At 37.3% G+C, this 10,616-nt stretch overlaps 1 pseudogene across 1 annotated transcript; it reads left to right on the top strand.

Moving 5' to 3' along the window:
* Positions 1 to 312: 312 nt before the first annotated feature.
* On the top strand, positions 313 to 1,311 carry LOC309815708 (small ribosomal subunit protein uS5-like; annotated as a pseudogene). The gene has a single exon. The product of its transcript is annotated as a small ribosomal subunit protein uS5-like (transcript).
* The last annotated feature ends 9,305 nt before the right edge of the window (positions 1,312 to 10,616 follow it).

The raw sequence follows: 10,616 nt of genomic DNA, 5'->3' as shown, positions 1-10,616 counted from the left end.
CCCTACATAAATATATTTAACTTTGGTACTTAAATATATTAAATATTTAATTAGGTTGTATAGAATATTTTAAATTACATATATTAATTTTAATACATTAAGTGACTTTCTTTCAGTTAGAAAAAGGAAGATAAATCTTTATTCCAAGAGATAGCAAATAAAAACTGAATAAACAGTAAATACTAAATAAATACATATAACTTAGAGTCCCATTGTGATCTGATACTGAATAGAGATAATGATCTGGGAAGACAGGTAAGAAGCAAAAAGATTAAAGTGGGGAAGTAAGATTCTTCTCCATAAAAACACCAAATGGGAGATGATACAGGTGCTCCTGGAGGGCTCGGAGGCCGAGGGGGCCCCGGGATAGGAGGCTGAGGTAGTTTACGTGGAGGCTTTGGCAGCATCCCGGGGCTGGGGTCAAGGGCAAGGAGTGGCTCCCTGTCACCAAGCTGGGCAGCCTGGTCAAGGACATGAAGATTAAGTCCCTGGAGGAAATCTATCTCTTCTCTCTTCCCATCAAGGAATCTGAGATCATTGACTTTTTGCTGGGGGCATCTCTCAAGGACAAGGTTTTGAAGATAATGCCTGTGCAAAAGCAGACCCATGCTGGCCAGCGGGACCAGGTTCCAAGCATTTGTCTCCACTGAGAATTACAATGGACATCATTTGGGTGTCAAGTGCTCCAGTGAGGTAGCCACTGCCATCTGTGGGGCCATCATTAGTCCCCATGCAGCAAGGTTACTGGGGTAACAAGATCGGCAAGCCCAATGCTGTCCATTGCAAGATGACTGGCTCTCTGTGGCTCTGGCCTGGTGAGTCTCATCCCTGCCCCAGGGGCACTGGCATCATCTCAGCCTCTGTGCCAAAGAAGCTGCTGCTGATGGCCAGTATTGACGATAGCTACACCTCTTTCAGGGGCTGCACCGCCACCCTGGGCAACTTTGCCAAGGCCACCTTTGATGCCATTTCCAAGACCTACAGCTATCTCACCCCTGATCTCTGGAAACAGATGCTGTTCACCAAGTCTCCATATCAGGAATTCACTGACCATCTTGTAAAGACCCACACCAGAGTTTCCTTGCAGAGGACCCAAGCTCCAGCTGTGACCACCACATAGTTTTATATGAGAAAAATAAAGTGAATGGAAGCTGGTTACAAAATATATAAATAAAAAATAAATAAAATGGGGAAGGTAAGAAGGAATAAAATACAGAAGTAGGAATCAAAATAGATACAAAATAATAAAAAAAATGTCAGGGGAGAAGAGATCATAAGAGAGAGAATGGAGAAATAAAGAAGCTTAGGGACTTAAGGAGAAAAATACCGAGATAGTCTAGATAAAGACATGCAGAATAAGATAGATGTAGCCAAAGGGAGAGGGAGAAATGTAGAGCAAGCAATAAAGAGACAGAACAATTAGATTGCTAATGCAATGAATTCCTGCTCCTCATCACAGAGCCAGGTGCTGACCTGCACTACAAATCTTTAAGTATTTTGTCACCTGACTGCTCTGGGAAAAAAATGTTATTGGGATTTGAGTCATTATTTATACATGCAACAAATAATAATTAGTCTTATGGATGAGGCATTAGTCCAGGTACTGGGCTGAACATGATAATGCTGATGCCACATTCAGTTTGTTTCCTAGGGTGAACACAATTCAATCTTTGTGGAGTGTGGTAAGGGTTGTGGTGATTATGATTGACAACCCCACCAAATACAATGAGGAAAGAGAAGTTCCCCAAAGAAAATAATGTGTGTCTATGTGTATAACGTCCCACTGGGGTGGGGGCAGTGTTTGCTGATTAAAGCAACAGAGGTCCAATACAGACTGTCCTCATGTCTTATTTTATAGAAATCAATCAATCAATCTGAAATATTTTACCTAGATAATTTAGCTACTAAGTGGCTTAAACAGAACTTTAACTCAAATCTATCTAATCTAGTCAATAACATTAGAGTCCCATATTAGAATAAATAATGGCTGATAACTTCCCATACTTGGAAAAAGACATAGATATATAGGTAGATAGATAGATAGATAGACAGATTTTAAAAGCTAATAGAATTTCAAGTAGGGTAAATTTAAAGAAATCCACATCACGACACAGCATAATTCAATTCTAAACACTGAAAACAAAGACAGTATCTTGAAGGCAGCCAGTTAGAAACAAGGTATTATCTTTAGAGAAATACCAATTTGAATTACAGATTTCTCATCTGAAACAACAGAGGACAAAGAGAAGTGGCACAGTATTTTTCAAGTGCTGAAAGAAGAGAACTATTAACTGCAAATTCCATATCTTGCAAAGCTATTCTTCAGTAGTGAAAAGGGAATAAAAATGTCCTCATGTGAAAGAAAACTCTGAGAATTTGTTACTTAACAGATATACACTTAAAGAATGGCTAAAGGAAATTCTTCAAGCAGAAAGGAAATGATAAATGAAGGAATCTTAGAGCATCAAGAAGGGAAAAAAATGAAAATAACCAAAATATGACTAAACATAATAGATTATTCTCCTGATGAGTTTTCTGAATCTTATTTGAGGACTGAAACAAAAGTTATAACACCATCTGCATTAGTCAGCTTGGGCTGCCATATAAAATACCATAGACTGAGTGACTTAAACAATAGAAGTTTATTTTCTCACAGTTCTGGAAGCTGGAAAGCCCAATATCAAGTTTCTGGCAGGACTTCTGATGAGGACTCTCTTCCTAGCTTATAGACAGCCACCTTCTTTTTATGTCCTCACATGGCCTTTCCTTGGTGCTTGCCTGCTGGAGAGGGGTGGGAGAGGGGAGAGAAAAAGAGAGAGAAAGCTCTCTCATGCCTCTTCATCCTATTGGATCAGGGCCCTAAACTTATGACTTCATTTAACATTAATTACTTCCTTATAGGCTCTATCTCGAAACACAGCCACATGGGGGTTAGGGTTTCACATGTGAACTTGGGGTTGGGGAGGGGGGTCACAAATATTCAGTCCACAATACCATCTGAAACTCAAGTTGATGATATTTCAATAGTGGTTGATGGTAAAAGGATCTAGATGGAAATGAGGTTTCCATGCTATAATGCTGATGTTAATAGACTGTAATACAACAATATGTATATTGTAATATGAAGATCAACCACTAAGTAAACTATACAATGCAATGTACTCTAAAGCGCTACAAACAAAGCAAAACAGAATCCTAAAAAATGTTCAAGTAACCCACAGGAAAACAAAAACAAAACAAAATACTAAGCAAACAAATAAAAAATGGAAGAATAAGAAACATAGGAACAAAAAGAAAACAAAAATTAAAATAGCTGACTTAAGCCCTGATGTATTTATTTAAGTATAAATGGTATAAATAATACCAATTAAAAAGCAGAGACTGGCAGAGTAGATAAAAAATAAAAGCAGCAAATATGAAGTTGTCCTTAAAAAGGTAGGGAGGTCCTTAGCTGGGTAATGATAAAAATGGTTTTAAAAAAACACACAATATACAGATCTAATCCAATCTATGCTCTAACCTCTGCCCTGTATTACCTTCTAAAATCAATTTGATTATGCATTTTGATATTTATAATTAATATACTAGATAAAAGGCTCAAACTACAACTTGGACAACTTGTACTCTGCAGTGTCAACTGGTAGTATCTATCACATTAATAGATAAAGACTGAATACCCAGGCTGCTCATAGATGACATTAAAGCACTCTACTGAAAAGCAAAACTTGAGGCAGTTGTTTGGTTGACATGATATCCAAACACAACCGATATGACAGTGTTTCTCTCTCAATTGACCAAGAATAATGATTACTTCAGAGTCTGACAATACAACTTCAAGGTTTTCATCCTTCTCTTCCCTAAGAATGTACATCAGCATGCTAAGAGCAGGAAACATCAGCCTTTGAAACACCTCGCACCAGTGGTCAGCATGTCTGCAAGGGGACAACATGAGAAAGCCACATATGACAGATAATCTCAGGGGAATGACAGCACCGGAGATATCCAACAATATACAAGTGAATTTTTCATAGTTTTAAATTACAAAAGTTATTGTTATGACCCAAGGAGACAAAGAAAAGAAAAACAAATCATTACTGTGATCACTTCATAAATTTAGAGCATTTTGTGGATTTCCAAAGAAAATTTAAAATAAAAAAATGTGGTATATTCCAAGAGAAATATAAGAATTTTTCATGCTATTTCTGTATACATTTCCAGAAGAAAACTGTAACTTCTGACACTCTTAATGAAATAAGGTGGTGACCTAGAAGTTGTCAAAAGGGCGTCTGAACCTAGAGGTTGTGTAAAGAAGTACTAAAGTACTCTAGGGGGAAAATTGAAAATAATTGTCAAGGAGCCTCGAGATTCAATCCTAACTCCACCTCTAACTCACTGTGAAACACTGGACCAGTCACTTGTTCTCTCAGGACCATGAAAACATAACAGTGAGGACATTCTGAAAATCAATGGATGGAAGTGTCTTTTGATACATCAGGAGAAAATGCTTATGAAAGCATTTATATTTTTATAAGAAAAGCAAAGCAAAAATAGGTATCTTTTCTTCAAAGGTCCCCAGAGCAAAAAAAAAAAAAAAAAAAAGTATGATTGTATGATGGTGAGGCAGGTTGGAATGTGCAGTGACAGGTTTCCTGATGGGCAGTTTGGCAGTGAGCTGAGAAGTGGCCCAGAACTAGAGCCACAGATGTTCCCCACAGGAGGCCTCCAACCACTGTGTGTATCAGGGGAGGTGTATTTCTAGAGGTTTGGATTGTTTGACAAGAGAAAAGGTAGTTTCTTCAATCAAAAATGAGTCAAAGCAATAATATTAAGATATAGAAATCATGTAGTTCTCCCTTTTTCCCCACTCCCAACATCAGGGTTTCTATGAGACTATGGTTTTCTGAAGACTAAAGAGAAAATCAGTGCCTAAAATCAGATTGAAAAGGCAAGAGTATGTTTTCACTCCCTATGTTTTCATTCCAAGGTTGGACCTGTTACATCATGTACAGAAGTGGATCATAAAAGAAAGTTAATTTCAGCAAGGCTGAATTCTCCATCACTGGTTATTGACAAGTATGTGTTTTTTATGCTTCTCTAAAGTGAAAGGATTGTCCTTCCTCCAAAAGAAATCAGGGATATTTATTTTGGTACTGACCAAATCTGTTAAAGCAAAAATTAGCCATCTAGTAATTTATACCATCTTTCCAAGGCTATTTTTGGCCTTGAGAGTTTTGATCAAGTGTAGATCCTAAGATACAAGAAAAATATTCAAAGTAGTTGGAAAAAGGTGACTCTGGTTGCATCTCTACTATAAACCAGTTGAGTGACCCTGACCAATCTCTCTTAGCTTCTCAGTGTAACACATCTTGTAGTTTTGACTAAATATGGGCTGTTGGAGAAATCCACCAGGGAAGTCTAAGAATCACAGCTTACATTGCAACATGAGACATAAAAACTATTCCAGCAAAGATGAAGTCTCCTCCATGTCTTGTTGATGTGGAATGATTAAGATCTTTACTAGCCATGCCAAATTGTCCTCTGAAATAGAAGAGAGACTCAGGTCACCAATGGAGAAATATAACCGCAGGAATTTCAGATTGTGCAGTAGGTGGAAGAGTATTAACATACAATGACAATGTGTTTGGAAGGTAGCTATCATACCAGTTTTACAGATGAGAAAAACTGTGCTTCAAATGGCACAACCAAGAGTAAAATACAGACCTGCTAGCAAATGGCAGAACCAAGAGTAAAATACAGACCCAAGTGACCACATTATTTCCTGAATATCACACTGCATCTTTCTACTTAGGTCCAAGCATAATTACCAGTAATCCTTGAAAAGATTGATGAAAATCCATTTTCTATACAAAAGAATGTACAGTTAAACAGATTTAGTGGGGAAAATTGTACTTGTAAGGGAAAATAATAACTGGATTGATAATAATTATTATTTGATCTCTGTTAATATGTAAGCAGGAGGTGACCACACTATTTAAAACATCCACATTAAGGAAAATAAATGTAGCTCCCAGAGTTTTATAGTCTGAAAGAAAGATCTGGAATGTGGATCAATTGTCTTAATAAATAACTTCTTAAAGAGGAGCAGGAAAGCAGGGATCTGGATCTTGAATCAACTCCAGTGATACAAGTCTCTGTTTAAATGTCTCCTCTTCAGAGAGGGTGTCCCTTATGACCATCTAAACAGCAGCCTCATTATGCTCTATGGCCTTAACTGATATTTTTCTTCAGAGAAAAACAGTGCAATTCTCCTAGGTATCTATTTACATGTCTGTCTCTCCCAGACAGGTCCTTCATGAGGGCAAGGACCTGGTTTTGTCTTATTCTTTGTTGTAGTCTCTGCCCTAGAAAAGTTCCAGGCTCTATAGTTAGTAGTTCATTAGTACTTGTGAACTGAATAAGTGAATGAAAGAGACTCACTTTCTCCCTAGGGGTGCCCTACTTGGAAACAGAACTTAACAGATAATATTTCTGCTGCCTCCATCCACTATGGGTTGCATTTTTTCCCTCAGCATGGGAAGGAAACTTTTTTAAAAAAATGATTATTTGAATTGGTCTCTAAAGACAATTTGAAAATTCGTTACCTCCAACCTGCATCACATCTATAGAGTCCATGCTTTCCCTGAAATGTCTGATTTGCTTTTATTCTTGGCACTTCTGGGAGTTGGAGATGGAATAGACATCACTAGCTTTATGCCTAATAAGCTTTTGTATAAAATGGGGAAACTTAGGGCAGCTAGAGCTAGTGTACTCAGAGTCCAAGATGGATCCCATTCACAGGAGGACAACCACTGCCCACTTTGGTGCCAGCTTCTTTCAGAAAGCTGTACCAATAGCAAAGATCTTGTCAATCATTTTAATAAGACACACAGTTTATCGTACTCTTCACTGTGAATGCAAGCCATCCCCTGGTTTCCACAATCTCACACAATACTCAATTTATCTCTGAGAAGATGCGCTTGTAGTACGTGGATAGTTCAGATTCTACAGGCTGTGTTTTTAATCTTCTGACTGAACATGCTTGGGAGCTGCTTTGGAAGAGGCAAGTAGGTTCATTTGTAAAAACTATAACAATTCAACGAAAATATTTTTTGAAATAAGAAAAACATTAAAAGCCATTGGGGCTCAATGTATTAAGATAATCCAGTTCTGATACAGTTCGAAATTGAAATGTGCATAAAATGTTCCTTGGAACTCCCATGGTTTTTTTTTCAAAATAAATTTGGACCATTTTTGGCTTCCCCAGAACCACCCGGCTCCATTTCCTTAGCCCCCTCCTCACAGCCTCTTCCATCTGAGAAGACCATACACTATATCCTGTACAGTACAGTTAGTTGTGTAAAAGTTACATACACAAAAGATTGACTTAATAATGCCTTTCTGCTTTCGCTGTTTCTAAAAACAAACATAAATCGAGCTAATGCTTAGAGACCTCTCTGCTAGATACAATGTGCCACCTCTTGACCGCTCCCACTCATACACATTTCGATCCTTCTCATGGCCTGGATGGTTTTACCTACTTTTGTCACCCTGTCCTGCTCTACAAAAAAAGAAACGTACCAATAATAATAAGCCTTCTCTTTTAAAAATGAAAAGTCCTCCAAAAATGTAGTATTTGGTCTTAATACATGAAAGTGAAATAGTTCAGTCATATTACTATCCTAACAAGAGTTGATCACATGGAAGAGATGAGCATTTTAATTTGGGAAGGTAAGAGGTGAGGGATTTGGAAGCATGAAGTGATTGGAGGTAAAGATTGAAGCCAGGACTTGGGATAGTACAGCATAGAACCCTAACACTCTGTGAGCACCAGGGGACAAGTGAGAATTTAAATAGTGATGGTAAAAAGAAGATAAAAAATAAATATTTCCTACTGAAAAGTAGGCTGAGGCAAAGAAAGAAGACCCTCTTTCCCCCTCACACTTGTGCGTTCCCCTGACCTGTAAGCCTGCACAACATGGTCCCGACTTCCAGGACCCAGGTCTTAGGTACCCCTATTAGGAGACAAACTCAGTTACATTGTGGGCTATAGAAATTTGTACGAGCTACCCTGGAAACTATAACTTACACCACTTCTATGGAGATATACTTTAAATATTCCAAGAGATTCAGGAAAAAAAAAAAGATTTAAAAGGAATCCATTTTAAAACTATTTACAGACTTCCCATCTCCAGACCTCAGAAGTTACTAAATCAAAGGCAAGGCACAAAACAACTGCAGAAATCCAAATATGGCCTGTGACATATATGGTATGAAATATATGTGTGACACCATACTTACTTCAACACGTCATTTAGCTCACAAGAGCGAGAGGAGAGAAGATATTTTATGTCCTCAGTGTACCTAGTCTTAATCAGGATTTCTATGTACCAAATTTACTCATATTTAGATGACATGAAAATTTCTATTAAAAACTTTATTTCCGGGCTTCCCTGGTGGCACAGTGGTTGAGAGTCCGCCTGCCAATGCAGGGGACACGGGTTCGTGCCCCGGTCCTGAAGGATCCCACATGCTGCGGAGCGGCTGGGCCTGTGAGCCATGGCCGCTGAGCCTGCGTGTCTGGAGCCTGTGCTCCGCAACGGGAGAGGCCACAACAGTGAGAGGCCCGCGTACCACAAAAAAAAAACAAACAAAACAAAACAAAAAAACCCTTTATTTCCAAAGAAGCAACTGAAGCAAGAAGAAGGTGACCAAAAAACAAACAATAACTTTAAATTCAAATCAGCATTCTTCATTCTTTAAAAAATTCCACAAGGAAGGCATATATTTTAGCAGAACAGCTTTGAGAAACTCAGTTGCCCACGTAAGGCAAACACTGTCTTTGTTCTTTCCCCTTTAATTTTATTACTAAAACTAATTATCCTGTCTGAGCCTAGGAAGAAAAAAATCTCTTTCCATGGTATTAATCCAAATTTGTTTCCATAAAATTACGTTGGAGGTTAGGACAAATTTGGTGTTATGGTTTTGTATCTTTACAACATGGCATAAAATACAAAGTTGTAAGATCAACTTTATTAACAAAAAAAACAACTGTTAATGTTTGAAACTTAATATGTCATTAAAATAAGATCATTTTCAATCTCTGTGACAAATAAAAAGTGCAGTTTTCTGGGCAATTTCCCTCTCCCTCCATTCCAACTAAAGTACACACTCCAAGTTGGCTTTCCTATTTTTTTGAGGAGATAATTAAATACAGCACTTCTAGGTTGAAATGACCTATCACTTTGCAGATCCTGATATGGTGCCTTTCTCAATTTCCCATTAAAATACCCACTGTAGACAGTTGCAACTTTGAATATTGAGGATAGTAGGCAACCAACTACTATACGCATTTATTCAGGTATTAACACATATTTGTTAACGTCTGCTGTGTGTCAGGCATTATGATGGTGATACAGGATCGGAATACAGGGTCTGAAAGAAACAGTTAATACTGTCAGGAAGTTCACAATCTAGGGAAAAGAGACAGACCCTAGCATCTTGGGAGAAGGTCTGGTATATCGAGTCAAAACATAATTGAGGGCTTCCCTGGTGGCGCAGTGGTTGAGAGTCCGCCTGCTGATGCAGGAGACGCGGGTTCGTGCCCCGGTCCGGGAAGATCCCACAGGCCGCGGAGCGGCTGGGCCCGTGAGACATGGCCGCTGGGCCTGCACGTCCGGAGCCTGTGCTCCGCAACGGGAAGGGCCACAACAGTGAGAGGCCCGCGTACTGCAAAAAAAAAAAAAAGTGCATACTGTAAAATCTTTTTAAGAGAAATGTTAATGACTTTTTTGTTCAAGCAAACCACGATGTGTTTCCATTATGGTAATAATCATCTTTAAATATATATAATATATTATAATATTATAAAGTATATTAAAATATATTTTATATAATATATATGATATATATAATATATTATTAAAATATATTATAAATATTATATATATATTATAATATATAAAATATATAAATATATATATATATTTAAGTTCCTTATTAATAAAATTAGCTATAATATCTGCAATATGAAATCTTGGTCTTTTTCCTTATCAAATTCACTCAACTTCTCTAAAAGCACATTTTCTCTTCCACAGTTAAATTTTAGAAATTAATGGATTTTTACATTTTTATTTCTCGCAGGGCAATGGTAACCTATGTAGAGGAAAATTCATTATATAAATAATCCGGACAGAAATTTTTTCTTTTTTTAATCTTTACCCTTGTTAAATTTATGTAACATATTCAGCAGATTTTTTTTCTTGAACCCTTCTTATTTTCATATTGTCTGTGAATAAAGACAGTTTTATTTTTCAATCTTCCTGCCTCATTTCTTTAAAATGCCTCATTGCTGCTTGGGTTTAAGTCTGTGATCTTGAACTTATTTTTGTTGTTGTTTTTCTCCTCTGTTTTCTGTATGTGTCATCCTCCTTTTCTGCCTTCTTTTTGTATCAATTTAATATTTTTTAGTATTCTATCTTATCTCCTCAATAGATTTTTATCTATACAACTTTATTTTTATTTGTTTGTTTAGGGACTAAAATATGGACTTAGTAAATCACAGTCTACCTTGGAATTAACATTACCCTACTTCATGTTTAAAGTGAAAAGTTTACAAC

This window comes from Mesoplodon mirus (genome assembly GCF_964341445.2).
Source record: "Mesoplodon mirus genome assembly, chromosome: 14".
Classification (NCBI taxonomy): domain Eukaryota; kingdom Metazoa; phylum Chordata; class Mammalia; order Artiodactyla; family Ziphiidae; genus Mesoplodon; species Mesoplodon mirus.
The sequence above is the reverse complement of the archived record's forward strand: the minus strand, read 5'-3'. Positions and strand labels throughout refer to the sequence as shown.